Consider the following 25,436-nt stretch of genomic DNA (forward strand, 5'->3'; position numbering starts at 1 on the left):
TCTTCTACATAGTAAAGTTTCAAAGCTGTATTAAGACAATATTCAGTTGTAAACCTTTGAAAGAACAACCATAACATTTTGTTTAGAGTTAGGAACTTTTCAGATTTATGAACAACCCCCATTCCTGAGGTGTTCGTAACTCTAAGGTTCTACAGTAGTAAGAAACAGATCTTACTCCAGAGAAAATTCACAGATAATAATGACCTTATAGTCAAGTAAGCATGTTATTTTATCTCTTTAGCTTCCCAAACATGTACGTTTTTTAAATGGTCACACACTCGTGAAGCAGTGTCACTGACTGACAGTCCCCTTTAAGAGGAAGCAGGGACCAGTGCACCTGTGACTGAGTACCTGCTGCCCAAATGGACTTTAAAGTAGGCACCTGGGCCTTATAAAGAGGCTCATAGTTCTTGCTGGTGGCAATATTATTAGACACTGAAATTATAGTAAACAATGTGGACCAAACAAATAAGTTGCATGGTAATTATCTGAACTAGAAATGGCCCTAAATCACTGGATAGTTAAGCCCAAACCAAAAGCCTCAATCTGAACACACCATGTCTTTAATGTGAATGATTCAGACCCTTTGGGTCTGTAAGATTGAGTTGTAAAATGTCTCCAGAACGCACACTTTCTAGATTGCCAATTCAAGGTTGTGGGCTAGATTCAGAAAGGGACTTATATAATTCAACAGCAGTTAATCACTGGAAACATTGCATTTTAAGGGGAAATGTTTATTTTAAAATGTGCTCTACTTAAATTGAGGAAAGGCTTTGTCCATTTGTCAACTTGCTTTTGGTAAATTGAAATAATTCTTGGGAATCTGAGCAAGAAGTTCCATTACAAAGTAATTAAATTACTTTTTCTAATAAACTACCCAGATATTTTTAGAAACTGTAGTTAGTGATGTGCATATTGCATAACTAATGTTGTTATTAAACTGATTTAATTACTGGGTGATTTAATTATTGAAGTTCACACAGTAATCAAATGTTCAGCCCCTGCAAATTAATCTACGACTTTCAAATATTGGGGGAAGGAGCATGACTGGGAGCCACTGTCGTACCGCACTATTGAGGGGTGGTGGTGCCAACAGAGGTTAGTCATGAAAATCTCCTATCTTTACTCCTGCTGTGGACTCCACTCTGAGCTGCCCCCCCACATAGCAATGAGAAACAGAGAGGGCTAGGAGAGTCCCCCAAATGAACATACTAGGAACAAGCCTTCCATCAGAGGGCAGTGAGAGACCTAGAAAAAGCCATCACCAAACACCAAAGGGCAATCGCTGGGACCAGGCATGTGGCCCCATACCACTTAAGAACTGCTAGGGGTGCAAGCCTTTAGCTAGTCTATCATTTACATTCTATTTTAGTCCCCTCCAGATGAGCCAGAGCTGTTTCTGATGCGCAGGAAGGGTGAAAGAGAGCACTTTGGGTCAGCAATGACCAGCAGGTTAGGATACCAATATTTGGGTTGAGGCAGAGAGTGGGTTTGGAGAAATTAAAATAATGGTGGTGGGCAGGTGGAGGGAGAATCATAGACTTTTCTGTGTGTGTGCTGTCTGTTTTGGTTATTACATTCCAACTCTTTAGGGTAGGTACTATGTCATGCCATGTATTTTCACCACACCCCGCACAGTGGGGCCCTGCTCCTGACTAGGGTCTTTGGGTGCTACTGAAATCTATCTATCTTAAATACTAGCAGTGTAACTTATTGAGACTAGCAGAATTGTCAAAAGTTTTGCAGCCGGTCTATGCACCATAGGAACTGCTTGAAAACTCCCAATGATTCCCAACTATTGGGAGGAGATTAGGGAATAATTCAAAATAAATAGTTTATGTGAATTTAGCCTGTTTGTCTCCTTGTCTCAGCAAGTCCCTAAGCAAGTGTGTTCCCCTGAGTTCATTATCCAATCCTTCCTGCCCTTCATTCTTTTAAAAAAATGTACAGAATAATTATGAACAATTCTGAGTATTTGCTAATCAGGTTGTATTGGTCTGTAATGTATGGTTGTGTGTGCACGACTAGACCCTGGTTAGTAGTGGCTGTGTACACAGTCGCTCTAGGGCAGTGGTGGGCTCAGGCCCCATAACAATACCAGTTGGCTAGCAGGCTCTGGCTTGAGTTGAATATGGGAAAAAGAGAGTGGCATGCTTGTTCTCTCTCCTGTGTCAGACTTACAGTAGCTGCTGCTCTTGGGGCAATTAATGTTTTTGGCTTGATCAATCTTTTTAAATTTTAAGTAAAATATATTGAGTCAAAATAATGTATATGCTGTGCCCGTAACATGTTGGCATTTTTACAGAAATAAAGGAAATATATTTGCCAGATTTTCTTAGGGGACTTATGCCTCTTACTAAGCGAAGAAACAACTTCATGCCCATGAAGCCGAAACCAGGATTGTCAGCCTGGAAAAATGAAAATCCTTAAAGGCAGAAGTGGGGAAAGTCATGTGTAAAGGGCTCATTATAGTATAACTTTGTACAGTCTGTTTGGCAAAGTAAACCTCTTTTAAACTCCATTTTGTAGGCATATCTATGTAAAATATGATAGAAAGGTTTTAGCTCAAGGTTTGTGTTCAAGTAAGAACAGAGATTATTGGTGCAGTATTGTATGCATAAAGGTACAGAATGAGATATTGTACACAAATCTGCAGCATTGTGACTTACAAATGTAAGTACAAATAGTGGTAGATGGTGATATTTCCAAAAGTACTTAATAAAGAGATTTTATACGTGGCCAGGTGTAGAGGTATTTGGGGCAGACTTGTTATGTGGAGACAAGTAAGCAGGGGGTATTTGTTCATTTTGTAAATGAGAGAGCAATCTCATTTTAGTTAGAGTGCAGTTATAGCTGGAGGTCATTGCTGTTTGTCTTAGTTTCTTTGTGGGTTTCAAGTAGCTCATTGGGTGAAGTCCATTGATCTACAAACTAGTTTTGGAGCTGTTTAACATGCCCTATAATTTCTTCCATATTTTGCATTTCTTGTAACTTGGTTAGACACATTGCAATTACAACAGTTTTGTAAACCTTAGTGTGTTGATGTATATTCTGACTGCTGCAGTTAATATTCTGAATCACAAAATCGTAGGAATGTAGGAATAGAAGTGACCTTGAGATCACCTAGTCTAGAATCCTGCACTGAGATGAAGTGTACCTAGACCATCCCTTACAGGTGTTTGTCCGACTTGTTCTTTCAAACCTTTAGAGATGGGATTGCAGAACCTCCCCGGGACACCTATTCCAGTACTTAACTATCCTTATAGTTAGAAAGTTTTTCCTAATACCTAACCTCAATCTCCCTTGCTGCAGATTAAGCCCTTTACTTCTTGTCTTGCTTTCAGTGGACATGGGGAACAATTGATGACCATCCTCTTCATGACCACCCTTAACATATTGAAAGACTATTGAGTGCCCCCTCAGTCTTCATTTCTCAAGACTAAACATGCTAAGTTTTGTAAATCTTCCTTTTCTAAACCGTGCATCATTTGTGTTGCTCTTCTCCTGTTTCTCTCCAACTTATTCACATCTTTCTTAGGGTGTGGTGCCCAGAACTGTATACAGTATTCCAGCTGTGGCCTCATCAGTGCCAAGTACAGTGGGGTAATTACCTCCTATGTCTTACAAATTAAACTCCTGTTAATACATCTCAGAATATTAGCCTTTTTTGCACCTGCATCACACTACTGGCTTGCTCAATCTGTGACCCGCCATAACCCCAGATCCTTTTCTGCAGTACTACCACCCAGCTAGTTTTTCCTCATTTTGTAGCTGTGCATTGGATTTTTCCTTCCGAAGTGAAGTACTTTGCACTTGTCATTATTGATTTTCATCTTGCTGAATTCAGACTATTTCTCCAATTTATCAAGGAAATTTTGAATTTTAATCCTGTCCCCCAAAGTGCTTGTGACTCCCAGCTTGTCGTCATCCACAAACTTTAAAAGCATAATTTCTGCTCCATTATTCAAGTCATTAATGTAAATACTACTGGAACCAGGACTGACCCCTGTGAAACCCCACTAGATAGGTCCTCCCAGTTTGACTGTGAATCATTGTGGTCACTTTTTGAATACTATAAAGTGGGTTCACAACTGGTTGAAAGAATGTTATTTCATCTGTATGTTTCCCTATTTTGTTTATGAGAATGTCCTGTGGGACTGTGTCAAAAGCCTTACTAAAAACCAAGACGTATCACATTTTACAGCTTCCTCCCTATTCACCATGCCAGTAACTCTATCAATGAGGGACATTTGTTTGTTTTGGTATCATTTGTTCTTGACAAATCCATGTGGAATATTACTTATGTCAGGGTTCCTTCACCACTCTGAACTCTAGGGTACAGATGTGGGGACCTGCATGAAAGACCCCCTTATTCTTACCAGCTTAGGTTAAAACTTCCCCAAAGCACAAATTTTTTTCTTGCCTTGGGAACCAACTTAGGTTAAAAACCTGGTACGCTGCCACAGCCAAGCGATTTAATAAAGAATACGGGAAGAGACCACTTGGAGACGTCTTCCCCCAAAATATCCTTCCACGCCCTTACACCCCCTTTTTGGGGGAGGCTTGAGAATAAACAAGATGAGCATAAACCCCTTGGATTTTTCAGACCCAAAAAACCCAATCAGATTCTTAAAAATCAGAACTTTATTAGAAGAACAAACAAACAAAAAAAAAGATAAGAGAACAACTCTGTAAGATCAGAATGGGAGATAATCTTACAAGCAGTCAGATTCAAAACATAGAGAATCCCTCTAGGCAAAACCTTAAGTTACAAAAAGACACAAAAACAGGAATACACATTACCTTCAGCACAGCAGATTTACAAGCCAAAAACAAAGAAAACCTAATGCATTTTCTAGCTAGATTACGAACTAATTCTACAGGAGTTGGAGAGCCTCCATCCTCGATCTGTTCCCGGCAAAGGTATCACACAGACAGACAAAAACCTTCCCCCCATCTCCAGATTTGAAAGTATATTGTCCCCTCATTGGTCATTTTGGGTCAGGTGCCAGCCAGGTTAGCTGAGCTTCTTAACTCTTTACAGGTAACAGGATGTTGCCTCTGGCCAGAAGGGATTTTATAGCACTGTATACAGAAAGGTGGTTACCCTTCCCTTTATATTTATGACAGCTTATAACCCTGTTATCCTTTAGGTTCTTACAAACTGATTGATTGATAATTTATTCCTGTATCTTTCCAGGTATAGTATTCTGACTGGTCTATAATTCCCTGTGTCCTCTTTGTTACCATTTGTGAACATTGTACTTTGTTTGCCCTTCTCCATTCCTCTAGGAGCTCATCTGTTCTCTATGAGTTCTCAAAGATAATTGCTAACAGTTTTGAGATTGCTACAGCTAGTTCCTTAAGCATCCTACAATAAATTTCATCTGTCCCTGTCAACTTGAATACCACTAATTTATTTAAATATACCTTAACTTATTCTTTCCATATTCTGGCTTGTGTTACTTCCCTCTTGTTGTTAATATTAATTGTGTTAAGTATCTGATCATATTTCTCTCTTTTAGAGAAGTCATTAAGGTATAGTCATTAAACACTTCAGCCTTCTAAAAGTCATCCATTATTAGCGCTCCTTCATATTAAGCCTGTTGCTCCTAATGAATTTATAGGACCTCTTCTTATTGCCTTTTATGTCCCTTGCTAGGTGTAAATCATTCTGTGCCTTAGCTTTTCTTACTTTTGTCCCATTCTTTTCTATTTATCCTTAGCAACTTGTCCATGTTTCCTCTTCTTTTACAATTCCTTTTTGGTCATCAGGTGATTAAAGAGCTCTTGATGGAGCCATCTTGGTCCCTTACCATGTTTCCTATCTGTCCTTCTTATCAAGATACTTTGCTGTTGCACCTTTAATATTGTCTTTTTGAGAAACTGCCAGCAATCCTGAACTCCTTTTTCCCTTAGATTTTCTTCCCACAAGAAAATACTGACCACATTTCTGAGTTTGTCTGCATTTTGAAATCCATTGTCCTTATTCTGCTGCTCTTACTCCTTCCCTTTATTTAGAATCAAGAAAATTATCATTTTGTGATCACTTTTGCTCAAATTTCCTTCCACCCTCAGATTTGCAGCCAATTCCTCCCTGTTAGTCAGAATGAAGTCTAAAATGGTTGTCCCCTGGTTATTTCATCTTATTTTCAGAAGGTGGAGGTTGTCCCCAGAATATTCAAAGAATTTACTGACATTTTTGTTTTCCTAATAGATGTCTGCATAGTTTTAAATCCCCCATTATTAACATGTCTTGTGTTTTGGATATTTGTTATTTATTCCAGAACTGTCTCAACCACCTCCTCCTGATTTGGTGGTCTACAGTAGAGCCCTGCCATGAAACTGCCCTTGTTTTTTTCCCCTTTTATCTTCACCCAGAGACTTTCAAGTGGTCTGTCTCTCACCTCCTTCTGGACCTTAGAACAAGTGTATATTCTTGATGTATAATGCAATACTTTCTTCCTTTATTCCTGAACAAGCTGTTCCCCTTTATACCAATATTTCAGTAATGACAATTATCCCACTAAGTTTCACTGATGCCAATTAAGTCATAATTTAGCTTACTTTCTTCCTGTTTATTCCTTATAATACTTGCATTTGTGTGCAGACATTTATTATGTTGAGTAGATTCTCCACTGTTTTGCATCTTTTTTTTCTCCTATGACCCTATTGTAACTTCCCCCCAACATCTACCCAGCTGTTAAGGTCATCTTTTTATACCTACCTGTCGGCTTTTGTCACCTGCCCCCTTTGAATCTAATTTAAAGCTCTGCTCACTAGGTTGTCAAGTCAGTGTCCAAACATGCTCTTCCCCTTCTTGGTCTGATGAACCCCTCTCTTCCCAGTAATGCTCCTCTTTTTTGGATCAACATCCCATGGTCAAGGAAGTCAAAGCCCTCCCATCAACATCATCTGCTCAGCCATGCTTTCATCTCCAGGATGTGTGTCCTTGCCTGGACCTTCAGCTTACCTTCAACTGGGACAAGAACACTGCCTGCACCCCCATCTCCTTAGCCCAGAGCACTGTAATCACTGCTGATCTGCTCAGGGTCATAACTAGCAGTATTATTAGTTCCCACATGGATGAGCAACATGGAGTATGGGGTCAGAGGGATGGATAAGCTTTATCGACCTTTCTGTGATATCTCAGATGCAGGATCCAGGCAGGCAGCACACCTCCTTAGACAGCAGTTAAGGTCATCAAACAAATGCCTCCATCCCCCTCAGAAGGAAGGCCCTGACTGCCACATCTCTACATCTCTCCTCTGTGGTATGGTAAATTATTCTTTTCCTCAGCCATTGGGGTCTGCCTCTCCTCTTTTTGCCACAACAACATATTGATTCTTGACCTCAGTGGACAGGAGACCTGGGTGGAGGGTGCAGCACTGTCTATTGCCCGAGTTGGCCAGCAGCCAGTTTTTCTTCCTTGCCTGGTGCTGCTATAGTTAGCATCTATCAGTTAGCATCCTGCATACATGGTGATGTCTAGGATATTTTCCTGATGAAGTCTTTGTGCTCTTGGATGCTATATAGCTGAGCCACCTCCTCCTGCAGCTCTTACCCGCTTCCTGAGGGACTCTACCAACAGACACCTCTCACACTGGTTGATTCCTCCAGCTTCACTTGCTTCAGCATGGACATGAAGGCTGCAATCCCAGCAAGTCAAACAAAGCCTTGGGTAGAAGCCTCCAGGGTCTGGGTGCCTGTTTGGCCAGGGCCCCAACAAGTGCAGGCAGAGGAAGAGCTGGCTGTCGTGTTGACAACACACTTTTACTTTCAGATAAATATATAGTGGACCTTTTAGAAGAGTGCTTCCTGGAACATATTATGCAGGGTAATCATCAAATTGGATGTCAAAGGTTTTGGGTAATCTTGTAGGTGAGTATATGATCAAAGCTTTTGGGTCCATGAGAAGTTGTAGAAAGTGTATGCATAGTGACCAATTTGCACACTCTTTTCAGCAGAGGTTGGAAATGAAATAGCTTCTAATAGAAAAACAAACAAAGGTGAAGTCTCATATTTTAGCATCTCAGATGACAAATCCATTTATGAACATTTTAATTATAAAGTATTTTTAGAAAACAAGATTGCCTCTCACTCTTAAGTTAAAAAAACCCTCTAAATAAAAAAAATCTGTTCCTCTCTTTTTATCAACCTAATTAAAATATGTAGCTAGTGAACAACTTTAATTAGCTTGACCTGCTTTTTCTGGGTACAATCCAGCTCTGCTACATTTTTCTAATGCCTTCTGGCTAGTTTTTTGAATAATAGAAATGATCAGTTCTTGTCAATGTACCAAAACTGCAATCTGAATTATGTTCCTCAGAACAATTAACTTTTTATATGTATCAAATACTAGCTTGGCATGTTTTAAAATTGTCACCAAAAAGCATGTGTCTTATTTCCAATATAGTTATTTGGCTCATGGGAAATTTACCAGTTGGAGGGATCATCCAAGACCCTTTGTATTTCTGAACTCTTATGGTACCCATATGTGGAGTGGGGAGAGTGGTCATACAGGTGTATGGAGTGAGGTGAATTCCATGCCGCTCCCCAAAAGATTGACACACTTGGCAGCAATGGTTGTAGGGCCTGGGAAGGGATACTGGACCCATACTTACACAGGACATGATTTGGAAATGCCCCAACACAGGTGTGTGGATGGGACTGGACTTTATGCTCCTCATCCCTCCCTCAATTGAACCACACATGTCCCAATTCATCCCTGTAACAGTAGGTACCAATATCATTCCAGAGTTCTTAGGGTCAATGGTGATCAGTGCTAACATAAAATTAACAGTTAGAACTCAGGAATGGTGTTGGTACCTGTGGACCAATTAACTCCACTTCTTTTCTCTTCATCCTGTGAAGGTAAAGTCTTTCTCTTCATTTGGGAAAACCAGTCATGCAGCCCCTATCCTGCAGTACTAAGGTCAATTATAGTTGCATTGAAACAAATGTTTAGCAGAGAGGAAAAACAGTTGTTGTTAAATTGTTAAAACAACAATTTAAATTTACGCTCATATTTGTGCAAGCTGTGAAAAGCCTTGCTGGACAAGTTCTGGGGCTTAAACAGAGTTACAGACTGGTAGCTGTGGTTGTAGCATAAGTCTGTCTCCTCCTTCACTACTTTCTCCATTCTCCTAGCTCAGGGTGTCTATGTAAGTCTGTTCTTTGTGTAGCCAGTGCTTTGTAGTAGAGCTTTGGTAAGGAGAAGCCAACCTTATCCCTTAGTGAACTCCATTGAAATCAGGGATGAGTTTGGCTTCAGGTGTTATTATTAATATGCAAGACATCAGGAAAGCTGTTCATTTAAGAGTCAATACATGTGTAAATCCTCACCTTGAACACACTATGGTGTCTCCATATTACAACATCTTTAAAGTAAATTATTCTATTATCCCTGTCACACGGGGAGAAAACCAAGATGCAAAGGATTAGCATAATTAGGATGTAAATATATTAACTCAGCTGGGAACTACTGGGCAATAAATCAGAGTATAAGAACCCTTAAAGGAGCCAGGACCTCTTTGTCCCCCCACTCCGCTCTCCACCCTTCCCCTGGACTTTGACATTTCAGGGAGCACATTTTCTTTTCTAAAATAATAGGGTGTGTGTGTGTGGGGGGGGCGGTTGATGGGAGGATTCCATGGGAGTTAAACCATTCAGGATTTTTGGATAATCCTTATGATTGCCACAGTGTAACTTCTATATTCATCAATATAACCCTGCTAAGTTCTGACACACCCAACAACATGTAACACAGGAAACCACTGCACTTAGATCCTTCATTGTGTGCAACAGGAATGCCCAATTCTAACGGGAACCCTACCCCCATCAAACTGACACTCAAATGCTGCATACTTATTTTTAAAAAGGCACAATGTTACTATATTTAGAAAACACTGAGAAGATTCATTGATAAGGGGCAAATATTTCCTACCTAAGTAACTGCCAAACTAAGGGTTGTCAGTATGGTAAATTACTGTGTGGCAAACCAGGACTTTCACTGTGCTGTAGCAAGGTCCACACTGTGAGTCATTTCATGGTAAACTGGTGTACCACAGACCAGGCCTTGCCATGTAGCAAGTCACCATGTAGACCAGTGCTGAACATCTTTATTCCTCTTGTTCCAAGCGTTAGTGATGCCAGGAGTAGTTGCTAGGGAAAGAAAGATTTCTGGATTTACTTATGCTTGTCATGTAAATCTTGTCAGGTAAGTTTTTTAAAAAGGGAAGGGGACAACTAAAATTGCATAAATATATCTAAAAACAATGTAGTTGAAAACCAAAGTCTGCACATGCCTTGTTACTTATTGAGGATCTTAAATAGATTAATGAAAAGTTTTGAGATAACATTACTTTTTTTCTAAAAGGAAAGAAAACCACATAATTTAATGGGAATAGTATTTGTGTCTTTTTTAAATGAGAAAATAGCAGGTTATGGATGAAAGAGAGACTGAGTGTCATAGGTGTGGGTGTGTGAAAGAGAGAGAGAGAGAAACCCAGAGAATGAAAATCAACACCCTGATTTTGGAGAGATGATCCGATTTTCTGTAACTCAATTTGGTATTAAATTAAACTGAAACTAAAATTACGTTTGGGGCCCACGTAATGTCCTCATACAACATATGTCACAACTTTACCTCAGAATGTAGAATGGTATTTGCTTATAACACAGGTGTCAAGATTTCATGAGTTTGTCCCATTGAGCAAGCTTCCCAAGGTAACAATCTACAGCAGCAAAATTATCTTTTCCTGCTGATACATCCATTCTCTTCACTCCAAGATATTCTGATAATTAGGGAAATACAGAGTCTCTATATGTTGCAATAAATATAAGCTTGAGGGAGGGGATGTTAAAAACTCATTAGGCTCCATAGGGTCCAGTGTAAAAACACTGATGAGGAGCTGTAGGAATTTACTAGCAGTATAAGAAACTCAAAATAAAATGCTGGGGGAAGGAAGAAGCCCAAGAGTTCTGAAGGGGGGAAACTAAATTGCATGGAGACTTTCCATCAGAGATCCAGGTTGGGTATGGAGGTTGGACCTGCCTCAGATAACTTAAAAAATGGATGTAAGACTACAAGCATTTTAACATCGTAACCTCTCTTTTTTCCCACCATATTTCCCCCCAGTTTTCTTTCCTTTCTTCAGTTTCACTGAGTGTACTTCCCAACTTCTGAAATAACTTCCGGAGCTAGTTCCTCCTATCTGTATCTAACAATTTTCTATATGAACAAGTTTTCTATCTCTCCTTCTCTTTCCCTCCCCCCACCGCCGCGCTTTTCTCCTGTTATGATTCTCTGCTTGTGTTCTGATCTTGTGACTCTGATGTCCATACCCCTAACTTGTCTTAATCTTCTCTCTCTCACCCCTTTCCTCAGGATAATGCTACGTGCTTTCTCCTTTTCATCATTTGCTCTCTTTCCCACTATCTCCCCCCTTGAATTTCACTCTGCCTTCCCTTCTCCTCTCCCTTTCTGCCTCCTGTCACTCTTGTTCTCTTTCCCCATCAGACCATTCCTCATTCCCCCTTCATAATGACCCTTTCACCATTTGGTCTCAGCTTTTATACTTTCGCTCCCTGATGCCTGCACCTCTGTACTGAGTGAAACTGAGGTAATGATTAAAAGCATAACTGCTGCAGCAGACCCAGCAGTTCAGAAACAGCATGAGCAGCTCTTCTATATTGTGAGTGGATGGGAAATCTGGAGTGGAGCTGTGATCTTCTTCAAATTCTCTTTCTACTCCACTAAGTTTTCCTACATAAATAGGCTTGAAAGAATGAGATTTTTTGTTAGTAAATGGCAATAAACATTTCCCCATACAGACCCAAACTGATGAAAAAATATTTCCATTGATGATCCGTGAAATTTACAGAGAGGCAAAGTAAGAAAAATGCTGCTTGGGAACTTATTAGAGTTCCATTTAAGAATATTAAACTTGCATATTTCAGTTTATGATGTCACTGAATAAGTGTCTGAAGACCCTGCCCCATAATTTACCACTAGTGTGAAAATTTAAACTGATAAAATTAAAAAGTGCTTAAAAATAAACATTTTTTATGCTATCATATTGCTATCCAATAAAATTATAAAAATAATACAAATATTGAATTCTGTCAAGCCTGTTCATAAGTGAGAAGAAAAGTGGCAGCACTGTCTACGGGGCGGAGAATGTCGTAGTGCTATTAATACTGGTGACCAACTTATTCTAGCATCCAGAATTTCATTAGGCTTATCTTCTCCCATCATCCATAAAATATATCATAAAAGAGAAACTGCTGCATCTTATCTTGGCTGTCCGTCTATAAAATTTAACTTGCTGCTGTTCAATGAACTAGCTGAGTCAATGGAAGATGCACACATTCATGTATCTAAATGTAGATCACAAGAAATGTTTCATCCACCAATGAAGTGCAGTTTCTTCTCCCATAGAAAGAAATGGTTGTTTAACAAGTCACACTAATAGTATATAGCAGCTTGGGAAAGTGAAGAAGAGTACTATGTCCATTGAGAACACAGGGAGAATTTATTATTTGTTGTCTCCCAACAAAGTGCTGAAACTTTGGCTTAGTACTGATGAAGGAATGAATCACCCGTTCCAGTTATCACAAACATCACTTTTGGAAACAATTGCATCTTCCTGAAACATATCCCAGCCAGGTATTAACTGAGTACCATCCTAATTAGTTAACTTTTCCTGATGCTTTGAAATTATAAAGCATGTCACAAATACATCAAAGCTGAAATTGTTACAGTAGAACTTCAGAGTGACAAATACCAGAGTTATGAACTGACCAGTCAACCACACATCTTATTTGGAACCAGAAGTATGCAACCAGGCAGCAGCAGAGACAAAAAAAAAAAAAGCAACACATACAGTACAGTGCTGGGTTAAACATAGATGACTAAAAAAAATAAAGGGAAAGGTTAAAAAAAAGATTTGAAAAAGTAAGGAAGCCATTTCAGTGCTTGTTTCTTTTAAATTAAAATGATTTAAAAGCAGCATTTTTCTTCTGCATAGTAAAGCTTCAAAGCTGTATTAACACAGTATTCAGTTGTAAACTTTTGAAAGAACAACCATAATGTTTTGTTCAGAGTTATGAACATTTCAGAGTTACGAACGCCTTCCATTCCCGAGGTGTTCATAACACTGAGGTTCTACGGTATTACTGCTGGCATGGCAGTACAGATAGCATATAATTTGAAAATTAAGGATTTCTCAAGCAACACATTTGCTTGTGCGCAAAAATCTGAAGTCAGTGGTGACAGAGTTGGATTTAGGGGCAGGTGACCTAGGTGACCGCCTAGGGTGCCGGGCTTTGGGGGGGCGCAGGGTGCCATTTTTGTTATTAGCAACAAAAGAGAAAATAGAGTGTTTGAAGTAAAATGTATCAGGTATTCTATATGTGGATTCATTTTTCACTAACCTCCTAGAACGTTCTGGACCTTTGTATAATCTTGTGGAACCTGCCAGACTTTCTGAGAACTACATTTTCCTTGAACCTCCTAAAACATTGTCAGCTATGCCCTTGAGGGTATATAAGGGGTGGGGCATCACCAGACAGTCCGTGAGATATAAGAATGAACTGAAGTGAAGTGAGAGTCCAGTTGCAACATTGTGAATCTTGTTTTATTGTGTAAAGTGTACTTGTGCTTGAAGGCTTGAACAGTGTAAGTAGCGACTAATAAAGGACATATTTAATGAGATGCCAGAAATAGCTATTGAACCCCTATCTATGCAGCAATATAAAAGCAATACTGTTACTTCTTTTGCCATGCTTAACACGTAATGATTGATGATTTTCTAAGGCTGTGGAAAATAAATATTTGCTCTCCCTAATACTGTCTGTTTTCCCTTATAGAAAATAATAGATGCCCCCGAAGGAGCCTTCATGAGCGTGTTACAGGAAGCAAAAAGCTCAATTGCAATCTAGTTTGCAGCAAGGGGCAAATCTGATGGGAAAATATCTGAAAAAAAACCCCAACATAGACCAGTATTTAGTCAGTAGCGATCATCCCAGTACAGAAGAAATTGAGGAGTGACGTGTAAATGGTGGAAATCCTATTATTAAGGATTTAGCAGATTTACCTGAAGATAAGGAATGGAAATGTGAGGAAAGAGATGGAGAATTGTCCAGTTTTCCTGGTGGCATAAAGGAGACTGATGACAAAGAAGAATGTGGCTCACATGTAAAGGTGAATAATGACAAAGAAAAATCTGGTTTATGTGAAAAGGAGAGAAACGATAAAGAATAATCAGCCTCACATGGTGAAAGAAACAGCAGTGAGAAAAATTGCACACCAAAAATCGATACATCAGATGCTGCTTTATGGCCGGCAACTCTAAACTCTGCCAATATTGGTCGTACAATTTTGAATGGGATAGGCAAAATCGGAACTATGACATTTCCAGTAAATGCACTGAAGCGAGACTTCTCAAAGTCACACTGCAAAAGAGTGCTTGAGAATGGTGAGAAATTGAATCAGTGTTGGCTAGTTTACATGAAATCAACTGCAAAGTGTTCTGTTTTTGTTGCAAAATATTTGACAAGAATGCCAAATTGTTGCTTGCACTTTCTGGGTACAATTACTGGAATAACTTAGCTGATGCTCTGAAGCAACATGAAAAGTCTTCTGGACATTTTATGGCCTACTCCAAATGGATGAAGGTCGAGTCCAGGCTCAAGCTGAATAAATGCAGAAAACCAGTGCATTATTAATGTAGAAATCCATCACTGAAGGAATGCGCTTGAGTGTCTGATCTCCGTTACTCTCTTCCTTGCAAAGAATTATTTGGCTTTCCAGGGCTCATCCGATAAGTTCATCACTGAACGTAACAGTAATCTCCTGAGTTTCGTAGAGCTTCTTGGGAAATACAATGATGTCATATGTGGGCATCTATGTCTAGTAGTTTGTAAAGAAGCTATGGACCAGTACTGCAGCACAACAATTCAAAACAAATTGATTGACCTTATGGCAAGGAAGGTGCTTGATTACATATTGATGCATCTTGACAAAGTGAAGTACTATGCTATAATAATGGACTGCTCTCCTGATATTAATCACAGTGAAAAGATGTCATTTATAGTGAGATTTGTTGAGAATGAGGATTACTGTATCCAAGTAAAAGAACACTTTATCTGTTCCCAGTCGGTGGATGACTCTACTGGAAAAGGACTAAGAAAACTGTTTCTGAACATTTCGAATGAAAAGAAATAAAGCTTCAGGATTGCCATGGCCAAGGCTATGACAATGGCTCAAATTTGAAGGGAGGAAACAGTGGCATCCTAGCAAGGATCCTTGAACTGAATCTAAGAGCTTTCTTTGTAGTTTGTGGCTGCCATTCCCTCAACCTGTTTGTATCAAATGCAGCATCATCTTCTTTAGATTCAGTATCTCTCTTCGGAGTACTGAAAAGGATATACATCCTGTTTTCAGTATCAACTATCAGGTGGAAGATCCTTATGGACAGTGTTATAAATCTGACCATGAAGCTGCTGAGTGAGACTCGCTGGGAGAGCCGCATTGACAGTGTGAGGGCAGTGAAATTACCAAGTGACTGCGGTTTATGATGCCTGATGGGACTGGCGCAGTCAAGTAAAGCAAAACCTGGAATCCCACATGAGGCACAAAGCCTGGAAAACCAGTTCGCTGACTCCAAATTTCTGGTATCAATTGTGGTGTGGCATGATCCTGTTCAAAATAAAAATTGTAAGGAAGGTATTACAAACTCAATCAATGTACATCACAACTGCTACTACTTTGATGAGAAGCTGTGCCTTGATTTCATTGTGGCCTACAGAGACAACAGATTTGAAGATGCCATCGCTTCTGCCAAAGAAATGGCAGAAAACTTAGGAGTTGAGCCTGTATTCAAGGAAACTCATATTCATCGGAAGAAGAAACAGTTCAGTTACGAGGGCAGAGATGAGGTGATGGGAAGCTTGAAAGAAAAATTCAAGAGGGACGTTTTTCGCTCTCTCTTTGACACTGCTTGAGTGTCCATGAAAGGTTCAGACAAATTAAGCACCACAAAAAGCCCTGGGTTTTTTTGTCTGACTTTGGCAAACTGCTTGCAGACAGGAAAACACTCTTGAACAATTGCCCGGACCTTCACTGGCCGCTGACACATGAGGAATATTCGGATGTCAATAATAAAGACTTTTATGTCGAACTGGACAACATCCTTCACATTTTGCTACACAGGAAGCACTCTCCACTTCAAGTTCTCCAATTCATCATGATGCAGAGCTGACGGACACTTTTCCTAATGTGTGGATAGCTTTGAGGCTTCTCTTCATGATGCAGGTCACAGTTGTGAGTGGTGAACGCAGCTTTTCAAAGCTCAGGCTCGTTAAAACATATCTTTGATCAATAATGGTTGACAAGCGACTGACATTGCTTGCTAGTTTATCATTTGAAAATGCCATTGGCCAGTCTTTGGACCGCGCTGACGCTATGTTCTAATTTGCAAGGGCAAAGACGAGGAAAGCAACCTTTTGAACGAAAGGATTAGAATTAACATTCTAAAGCTGTCACCTATTGTAGCACTATTTAATACTGGTCCACTCAATATTGGTGCACGGTTGAATTTCAAAATGATTTGGACAAACTGGAGAAATGGTCCTAAGTAAATAGGATGAAATGCAAAGTACTCCACTTAGGAAGGAACAATCAGTTGCACACATGCAGAATGGGAAATGACTAGGAAGGGTTTGTTTAGTCTGCAGAAGAGAAGACTGAGTGGGGACATGATAATAGTTTTCAAGTACAGAAAAGGTTGTTACAAGGAGGAGGGAGAAAAATGGTTCTTCTTAATCTCTGAGGCTAGGACAAGAAGCAATGGGCTTAAATTGCAGCAAGGGCAGTTTATATTGGACAATGGGAAAAAATTCCTAACTGTCAGAGGGGGTAAGCGCTGGAATAAATTACCTAGGGATGTGGTGGAAGCTCCATCACTGGGGATTTTTAAGAGCAGGTTGGACAAACACCTGTCAGGGATGGTCTAGATAATACTTAGTCCTGCCTTGAGTACAGGGGACTGGACTAGATGACCTCTTATGGTCCCTCCAGTTCTACAATTCTATGATTCTAAGTTTATTTTGTATTTTGAATATATATTTTTAGTGACTGCCAAATGCATATGATTATATGTATGTTAAAATAGTATAGGAGATTTGACTAAATTTGAAACACACTAATCCACTTCCATATTTACTAGCTCTTCCCTCCTCCTTTCCACTTACTGTTCTCAAAAATCCATTAATGTTTTCGAATCGATCTAAAATAAATTTTACATTACAGACCATTATATAAATGATTTGAAAAGTCTGACTCCCCTTGCAAATTTCCAAAGAGGCAATTAAGATGATACAGGAATCAAGTACCTTTTTTCTCTTGGAGAATTAAAGAAAGGCTATAATTTAAAATGTAAAACAGTGTGGTTAAAGGATGTCATACTGCTTTGATTAAAAGTCTAAAGATCAAATCAGACGTTCTGTGAATCTGTAGGATTGGTACAGTAAAATGTGCAGCTTTCTTTATGGTATCATTTTACCAAGATTTGTATAATTTTTATATGCTGTTCAAGGATTGTCAGTATATAATATGTCTTCTGTTTAACAACTAGCACTGGAGTGCAAGTGGAAAGAAATATTATCTGTACATTATAAGTAACAGCTTGTCCTGAGATCAGGGATCAGGATGCATCCAGATATTTCAGTCCCTGCTACTCTTTATCAAAGATGGACTGCTTCATTTATCTTTCAGAAGAGAAGTTTATGAGGTTCTTTAATAACTTCTCCAGTAGTGCAAGACCTTATCATGTAAATTATCCTGTAACACTTCATTCCAGATATACAGCATAGTTCTGCTTGCTGAGTGTGAAGAGTATATGAGGTATAGTAGGTATAATCAAATCCTCGTTAGCTCTTACCTGTAAGTGCAGTAATTACCTGTGTTGTATCCTTGACCTTTTGTGCTTCTTAGTCCTTGAATATCACCAGGAGTGAAATATTATCCTTCTTGCAATGAAATATATCACAGTTTAATGATGCATTTGTGTTAGCAAGCTACACTCTGCCAGCTTTTAGATTTCTACAAGTAAAATTAATAGAATTTATCTAAATATTCCACTGAATTGAACACATCACAATTCACCTTCCTCTGCAATCAAACCTGGATACTCTTATTGCAATACGGCTAGAACATGAAATTAAAATATGCATGGTTTATGTGCACACCTACAACTTTATGCACGAACAACATACTTTTATGTCATTGTAATCCATACATGATGATATCTCATCTTGCGTGTGTTAGTGCCATGTATTTATCTTTTATTATTTAGATCGGCCAACTCAGACATCACCATAACAAGATGCATTATTTATGTGTTAGGATTTACAGCATCATAAATAATGAATACTGAATAGCATGAAGATTGTGGAGGGGGGCTTGGAGTCCTTTTTCAGAACATGAATGTCAGAGATTTCAAATGTTGGATGCAGTGGCATTGCACAGACATGACTTTGCTACATGCAGTGAACAATGGATTCTAATCTAGACAACAGAACATAAAGAAATTTCAAATCAGAGGTAGCCAGGCCCCTAGCAGAAAGCCTAGTAACCCTCTAGGCTCAGCAACTGAATCTTAAATGTTAGGAGAGAACAGGAAATAATTTAGCTGAATAGGAGGTGGAAGAATGTATAGACTAGTGTGCATGCAAGCCATACTAGGGTGTGATCTCATAGTGTTTCACACCAACTGTACACTCACTTTGCACTGGTATACATTACTGCACAAAGCAGTAAAGACCAGGGTGGGCTAGAAAATAAGAATTCTGTTTCATGGGAAAAAATGAGGTTTCAGTATTTTGCTTCATTTTGCATCGGGATAAAACTGAGATTTTTCAAAAATGTTCTTGAAAAACCAGAGACGGGGAGCAAGAGAGTGAAAAAAAGACACCTTGGAATAGACAATAGCCCTGTGGTTAGTGCACTTATGTGGGATGTTTCGAGATTTCAGCTCAAATCCCTGCTTCAGCTAGTCTGAATCTTTTTCTGGCTCTTTTGCTCTGGTCAAAGCCAGAATTTCTGTCCTGGACCTGAGAAATCTGCCCAATGAAACTTGTCAAAATGGGTGCATTTCTGCAATAGTTTGTTTCTAACACAAAAACAAACAAAAAAACACCACATCATTTTGTCAAAAAATTCCCAGATTGCTCTAGCTGGGAATCAGGTTCATTGTCCTCACTTAAACTGATATAAATGAGAAGTAATTGCATTGAAGCCTGTGGAGTAAACCTGGTGTCAAAGTGGTGACAGTGAATGTGAATGGAGAATGAGGGCCAAGGTACTTAGGAAAGCCTTTGAAAGACTGAAGATGAGGATCTCTGTTTGTAGACATAGCTTTGCTAGCTGGTGCAGAGGGACAGGAGAGTGGAATATTTTGTTGTCTATTAAGAGACCAGTTTCCAGTTTAGATATTTTTGTTATCTTTTTTATTATTTTGAAAGTATCTTACCTATGTGCATGTGAAAAAATAATTGTCACTCATTTTCCTTCTAAAAATTGATACTTAACAAAAAGTGGCAAAGGTGAAATGTTGTTTAATTGTGAAGGTGAAAGTGGGAGGGGGGGAAGCAGTTGATAGGAAGTATGGTTCACATCCATAAAGTAGTAAAAATAAAGCAAAAAATCTTAACTGGAAAAGAAGAAAAAGAAACAAAAAAAAAGTTTGCAAAATTAAGGAAAATGTAGTTACTCATTGGTTTGGCCATAGTGTGAATTTGTTTTCATGCAAAAATATAGAGATGGGTTTTCATATTGCAGTATAAATAAAATGAATTTGGGGACATACTATGGATGTATTCATGTTTATGTAATACACGAGCAGAATGGGTTAACATGTAATGAGGTTATTCTTATTTATGAACCCTTGTTATATTTTACCTTATACAATACTTTATATGATTGTTGCTGGAAAACTAAGGAAAAAGATTGATGTCAAGCATCTAATTCACAAATGGACCAAACCTACAAAGTGATTACCAAGGTAAGAGTTGAAGAATAGTTGTTAAACGGAACAGCAAAACTGTCTGAGTACTGTTGCTCACCTGAGGAAGGCTCTGAAGTGGAAATACCAAAGTTGTTTTGGCCAGTCCTTCACTCTGAGAATAATTTATTTTTACTTCAGCATAAAATGATTTACATATCTAAAACTCATACACCCACATTTTTCAGTATATAAAAGGAAAATGTTTGTTCAATCAGTCTATGTATCTTTAACATCACTGAAAATTATAATTGGCTCACACATATGACTCACAGTAAAGCTGATGAATTAATCAACGGTGTATTTTCTTGAAAACACTTCTAACTTTTAAGGGCATGGTAATTGTGTGAGTTGGTGGCTAACTTGATTGTAGAACACTGAAATATCAAAATAGGAATAAGAACACTGTGTATTTGCCAGGATTTACATTTGTTTTTTATAAATGAGATAAATGTATGTATCTGTTCCCTTGCAGAATCTTGCTAGGCCTTGAATGCTCTTACCATACATTTCTAGATTTTTGTGAAGCCTGGTTTGAGTTAAAAGCATGGATGTTAAAGCATAGAATCCACATAGTATCTTTCAGCCTTTGGCTTTACTGGGATTTGTGTGCATGAATAAGTTTGATGCAGTGGGTTTGAGGTTTCATCCATAGGAGTCTCACTAGAATAAACAAAAAGAAAAGGAGTACTTGTGGCACCTTAGAGACTAACAAATTTATTTGAGCATAAGGTTTCGTGAGCTACAGCTCACTTCATCAGATGCATTCAGTGGAAAATACAGTGGGGAGATTTTATATACACAGAGAACATGAAACAATGAGTGTTACCATACACACTGTAAGGAGAGTGATCAGGTAAGGTGAGCTATTACCAGCAGGAGAGCCGGGGGGGGGGAACCTTTTGTAGTGGGCCATTTCCAGCAGTTGACAAGAACGTGTGAGGAACAGTGGGGGGGTTGAATAAACATGGGGAAATAGTTTTACTTTGTGTAAGATGTATTTTCCACTGTATTTCCACTGCATGCATCCGATGAAGTGAGCTGTAGCTCACGAAAGCTTATGCTCAAATAAATTGGTTAGTCTCTAAGGTGCCACAAGTACTCCTTTCCTTTTTGCGGATACAGACTAACACGGCTGCTACTCTGAAACTAGAATAAACAGTTTCATTCCCAGCCTCAACCTCAGAATTTCACCGTTTGATCCATTAGGTATCATTGAGGTGCCAGTTTCTTCTCTACTATCAGAAAGTTCCCAAACTCAGAGAGTAAGCACTCCAGAGACTACAGATTCATCTCTGAAAATCTCTTCTAACATCCAAGTATTTCTTTTAGGACTCTGACTCTTTGAAGCCTTTATCAGGACCAAACACCATAGTTTGTTTCAGCACATGCAGCTTCATTAGACTTCACTTCTTTGCCTCAAAACCTCTATTGTTAAAATCATCTGTCATGTTCCTCCTATTTGATGTTCTAGGATACAGCTTTTATTAAACTACAATATTAAAATTAATAATAAACAAGGGACCACTGAAATTCATCTTTAAGCAGGACTCCCACATCTGCAATCCCAGCCATTTATTTGCCATCTTTCACTGTCTCCTTAATGCTCTGTCTCCACACAGGGGATCTGTCAAGCAGTTTTAAATAAAAGATTATCAAGTGCCAATATGATGTCCTCCTCCTCATCTTCCCCACCAACACTCTCCCACCTTCTTGTCTGTGATGATACTGAGGTTTCCTCATTGCTTTTTTCTTCTAACCCTGCCCCAATGACTCTAACCTGCACTACATCCTGACCTCCTTTCTCCCCCCATTGCTTCCTTTTTTCACCTTTGTCCTTAATCTCTTAGTCTTTCAGATGCCTTCTTTTCACTGTACAATCCTACCACCTCAACTGTAGGGGTCAGTCTCAGAGCCAGCTAGCCTAGTGATCAGGCAGTGACGCCACAGTTCTTTCCGGCCTGGTCTTTCTAGGGAGGGTCTTGGCCAAGTCGTATGCAGCGGGCCTCAATCCCTCCTGAGTGTGTCTTCTGCTCCCCTTTGGGTTCTGTCATGGCACAGGGGCATGGGAACAAGGCAGGGAGATGTGGTCCTTCCACTCCACTGCCATCTCTCTAGCCCTTCACATCCAGGGTGTGTCCAATCCTGCAGTTGTTTACCTCTGTAAATCTTTCAATATATCACCATTTCTCTCTGTACAAGTCTCCAATCCATGAGTGGGCCAGAGATCTTTGGGCAAAATCTGCCCAAATTCTCCATATGGTGTCTTGGACTTGTGAACATAGTGGATTTGCCTTCATGTGCCTCCCAACCACTCCACTACCATGTGTGCCGTAACTGACCTGTTATTGACTTCTCTGATGGAGACAGCAGCCATGATCTCTCCAACAGCATCACAATGTGGGCAGTGTCTGTGAATGCTATTCAAATCAGTAATAACTTACTAAACTTTTGTTTGGGTGAGTCTGGTCATCACACTGCTTCCGAATGGAAATACTGCCATATCAAGAGGATGTTGATGACCCACTTCTAGTCCATTAACCTTCCTTTTCTGGACAGGGGGTCTGCTATGTGAGTTGCACAGAGGAGCTATTCAGTAACATGGCAGCTCATCAAATAGCTGGATTTGTCCTCTGTGTAACTCCCCAGATCCTTTCTGAAACAAAAGATGTTCATCCCTCCCCTGTTCACTGCCTAAGGGAAGTTGAACATGTAGGCCCTTAATTTATCATCTGTTCCAAGAAATACAACACACTTCATGAATTAAGAACAATCCCTAAAACTGATGAATCTTGCAACAAACTTGAATGTTAAATATGCAAATATAAGAAACAGTTTGGCACTTGGTGATGGATGCAGAAAAGGAGTTTGCATTAATGCAGATTTTACAAGCAACGACATACCAAAGCCTTGACATGAAAACTAGTTATATCCAATGTCAACCATTCATTTTCTGTCACTTTTAGGGATTGGTCTTTTAGAAATGGCTTCTAACCATACTGGCACCTGAAAGCACTATGTGGGAAATAGTACAATGTAGTGCATCATGAAAATTAAAGAAAATAAGAAACTGCAGGAGACATGAAGCCGGATGTTATTTACTATGAGAACAGTCACATGAGAATGGTCAAAATCACACAACAGAGCAGATACTCAGCCTCATTATGGGCCCTCCCTACTATTGCAGCCATGCAAAGGGAGCTGGAAAATTCCTGCCAGATGGAGTACACACCATGACACCTTGACACCACCATAGTTCTCAGGGTAGGTGGTGTTTTAAATGGAGAGATGAGACAGGGGCACTTCTTTGCTCCAGCAGTCCCCACCTGGGGCAATGCCTCTTTGTCAACTGATACAATTTTAGAGCAGCCCTGTAGACAAAGACTGGAGACAAGGAGGGGAGACCTGGGATGCAGAGAGGCAAATGAGGGCACTGGAGAGAGGAAGGGAAGAACGAGGGGTTTAGAAGTAGCAGTGATTAGGAAAAGTAACGAGAGAATGAGGGATTTGTTGGAGAGGAGGAGTTAATAGAAAATTGAAAGGAGGGAAACAAGGCATATTTTTGGAAAGGGAAAGGCTTGGGGAGGAAGAAAAAGTCAGGCAATTTGAAGACAGAATAAAAGAAAAGGAGGACTGTAAGGAAAGGGAAGTGGGATGAGGATGGGTGAAGACCCACTAAATCAATGGTAGAGAGCTTTCTGGTAGACCCTGGTACTCCACCGGGAATGAGAAGAGTAAGGTAAATCGACAGGAGAGTCGACCCTCCCGCTGACTCTCCCATTGACCCAGCAAGGTGTAGACACCACAGTAAGTTGACCTAAGCTACGTTGACTCCAGCTATGTTATTCACGTAGCTGGAGTTGCATAACTTAGGTCAACTTACAGCGTAGTGTAGACATAGCCTAAGACGTATTGCAAGAAGAGTAAACTACCGAGCAAAGTGTCAGTCCAGTCAGACATTCTTTTCAGCCTTCAACATGCAAAAATCTGGTGAATCTTTGTCAGAAAAACCTCCAAAAACCTAACATGCCCATTGACTGAACAATAATTATTTGATTTTTATTTTATCTGTGATGCAGCAAAAATCAGGAAAGGTTCTGTGCTTCTACCAGAGCATCTGCAAAATCTAGGCCACTGGTTTTGTTCTGGGTTTTGGATAGCTTGGCTAATCTGCTCTCTCTTCCCGAGATGGCTGCTTTGGGAGCTTCCCACTGGGAGGAAAGTCATGTTTCTTTATTATTATAGATATTGTTCTTATTAAGTAATTTATTTGTATTATGATACCACCCAAAGGCCTGAATCAAGATCAAGTCCCGTTGTCTCGATGTTGTACAAATACATAGAAAGTCATGCCATTGCCCCAAATGGGTTGCAATGTAATTTAGCAGATAAAATTGAGCAGATTTGAACTGAAGAAACAAATTCAATGTTTTCTTTGCTGGAGTTTCAGCTGGTAGTATTCATAGAATCGCTGTTGAGGTAGAGAAAATTTTGTGCCACAACCTCTGCTTTGGACCCAGGCCTTTCTTTGCAGGGGAAACCCAGTGGAGATGAGTTTGCTTACTAATGATGAGCAAACATCTGAAAGTTTGAAGATTTGGCTTGGTTCAGCTAACGATGCAGCGTTCTGATGCTTATGCAGAGGCAACTCAAAGGGTTTGGGTTGCAAAATTAGGCTGGAAATACTGTAAAAACATACTTTCTTGTGTGACTTCTGTACTTGTGGTCTTACGTTGCAGTGCAGAGGCATGCAAATCATGGATTCTATTGAACTCTTTCAGAATTACAAAACAGGTTTAGTTTGGGTTCAGTTTGAATTTTGGCAAAAATTTAGTTGAGGCAGCTTACTTTTTTGAATTGGTTTGCTCAGCACTTCTGATGTATCTCTTGGACACTCATTTAGGAAATGGGCTTTTTAAGTGTAAAGAAGATGAATCAAAGAGCAAAAAGGAAGCGATCATTGTTATTATTGTTTGTTTTACAGTAGCAAGTCACAGACCAGACCAGAGGCAGAGGTGAGAATAAAGCTGAGATCTCTTGGCTCCCCATGTAGCCCATAGAAGTGGCTTAGCTTTTTATTTTACTTAGCAGTGATACAAGGAACCGACAGGTCTCTATCCTGTAAGACATTGTCTAAGCAAGTTAGCATAAGTAGAATAGGCCTATGACCCTTAGCATATATAAAATGGCCTGACAGTTACCCTACATTTTGGGGAACTGGGAATAGCTTGCTCAAGAGAAGGAGTTAGTACATAACAATATTAGGCAACCGCAGGAATACTGAACTGATACTGGGCTTGGATATTTTAGGACAGAATCATTGGCAGATGTTTAACCATAAACTTGCTTTAACAATAGTTGCATATATGA

The 25,436-nt window shown here is 39.5% G+C and overlaps 1 long non-coding RNA gene across 1 annotated transcript in view; it reads left to right on the plus strand.

The window, feature by feature from the left end:
* LOC125630586 (uncharacterized) overlaps window positions 1–17,536 on the plus strand; it is a 217,377-nt gene extending 199,841 nt beyond the window's left edge. The window contains exon 9 of the long non-coding RNA XR_007354707.2: window positions 13,873–17,536. This is a non-coding gene — a long non-coding RNA (uncharacterized LOC125630586). The remainder of the gene's footprint in view (window positions 1–13,872) is intronic.
* The last annotated feature ends 7,900 nt before the right edge of the window (window positions 17,537–25,436 follow it).

This window comes from Caretta caretta, chromosome 1 (genome assembly GCF_965140235.1).
Source record: "Caretta caretta isolate rCarCar2 chromosome 1, rCarCar1.hap1, whole genome shotgun sequence".
In the NCBI taxonomy this organism is placed as follows: domain Eukaryota; kingdom Metazoa; phylum Chordata; order Testudines; family Cheloniidae; genus Caretta; species Caretta caretta.